General features: G+C 46.1%; 1 pseudogene; it reads right to left on the reverse strand.

Moving 5' to 3' along the window:
* Positions 1 to 604: 604 nt before the first annotated feature.
* LOC125092088 (60S ribosomal protein L27a-like) lies at positions 605 to 1,082 on the reverse strand (annotated as a pseudogene).
* Positions 1,083 to 2,008: the final 926 nt, after the last annotated feature.

The raw sequence follows: 2,008 nt of genomic DNA on the forward strand, positions 1-2,008 counted from the left end.
CTCCTCCTGCTCGTTCTCTCCCTCTCTCTCAAATAAGTAAATGAATAAAATCTTAAAAAAAAAAAAGAAGAGTTAGTTGGCAACTGGACATAGGAAACGTTTAGAAATTAGCACCCATCCCTCATTATAATCTTAGGTCTTCACAATCTTTAATCCCAAGCAATAAACAGATGGTTATATTCTACTCTCATTTCTTTTTCAGCTTTCAAATTTTAATATAATCACAATGACAAAATTGTACCAAGGGGGGAAAAAAGGACAAATCTACAGTGATCCCTTATTGAGCTCTTCAATGTGGTGGGACTTGCACTCAGAACTTGATGTATTAAAAAAAAAAAAGAACTTGATGTATATTTCCTCATTTCACACTAGTAACTATTCCACCAATGGACATACTATTATCCCCATTTTCAGATGAGAAAGCTAAGGCTTACAGAGTAAGTAAACTTTTACACAAGGTCATTTGGCTTATAATACAGGAGCTGGGTGGGGTACGGGAGCGGGGAGGAGAGAATTACAGGCAATGTTTGCTACTTTATCCCAAGAAATAAAGCACAGGAACAGTTCATTAAACATCAGCCCAACTGCCAACCTTGACTCAGCTTCAAGCTACCAGGACACAGGCCCCACTCCTCCCCCCGACCCTGTATCTTCTCAGCTCGTCTACTGAAGAATTTGGCCTTCACGATGACAGGCTGTTTGGGAAGCTTTGCCGCCCCCAAAACTTTGTAGTAGCCGGATCGCCCACATCAGTGATAGGAGCTGCCCCCGTGTGGTTTTGGCAGCATTTCCCCGTGTCTGCTTCCTGACCAAGGTCCACAGTTTATGAAGGTTGACGGTAGGGCAGAAGCTCCCATTCCTCTTTACGTGGTCGTGATGCCTCAGACCAGCTTTGCCAGAGGAGCCTGGGTGATATTTGTGGAAGCTGATCCTGGGTGACGCTTGCCGCCAACATCCCCCTAGCCTCCTGGGTGCTTCCGGAGCTTGCCCACGGGGCAGTGGCTGTAGCTCCCGTGGCTCCCCTGGCTCCCCTGGGTCCCATGGCCCCGATGATTCCAGGTCTTTCTGAGTCTGGATGGCATGTCCGCAGCCCCGATGAAAGAGCTAGGGTGGCATTTTGAGGATTATAATTTTCTTTCTATGTAATTCAACTTTAAGTGTGGATTTGCAGATATGTTAGGCATTGCCATAACTTGTGCCATGGAGCCGGCGGGGGTCCCTTCCAGCTGCTAGTTTCCTGGACCAGGGAAGCCAACCAGAGGGTAGAGGCTGAAGTCAAATAGCGTGTGGGGTATAAGTGCGTCTCCAGAGCCTTGCACCTTACAGAGCAAAACTAGGGCCAGGACTGACGGAGACCAGGAACTCTGTCAACCAAAAGAAATGCAAAATCCAAGCTTTAAGAACCTCATCTGAGGGGCACCTGGGTGGCTCAGTGGGTTAAAGCCTCTGCCTTTGGCTCAGGTCATGATCCCAGGGTCCTGGGATCGAGCCCCGCATCGGGCTCTCTGCTCAGTGGGGAGCCTGCTTCCTCCTCTCTCTCTGCCTGCCTCTCTGCCTACTTGTGATCTGTCAAATAAATAAATAAAAATCTTTAAAAAAAAAAACACACCTCATCTGAGATGAGCGCTTGACAAGAAGGCCAGGTAAGATAAAGGAAACCTGACTAGTAACTAAGCAGAGAGCTAATTTGGACTGCGATTTGAGTCTTCTGATTAATTACTCTGATTTTAAGAGGCGTGGAAGGAACTGCATTATTCCTTGGGAAGATGGAGGGAATTATTTACATCATTAGAGGCAAGTCAGTGTCTGCAAAGAGGTCATGTGTCAGGTCATTCGGCCACACAATGGAAAGACTTCATCTAGTTTACTTCCTTGGTTCCCTTCTCTTCCCTACCTTACTGTTGACTATACAAAATTCTTTCCCTTCTGTAAACGGACAATGAAGCCCTTTGTCTTCATCAAATCTGTGAATGAGATTCTGGTTTCATTCTTCCCAATTTCTTTCTTT

Source organism: Lutra lutra, chromosome X, assembly GCF_902655055.1.
Source record: "Lutra lutra chromosome X, mLutLut1.2, whole genome shotgun sequence".
Lineage (NCBI taxonomy): Eukaryota > Metazoa > Chordata > Mammalia > Carnivora > Mustelidae > Lutra > Lutra lutra.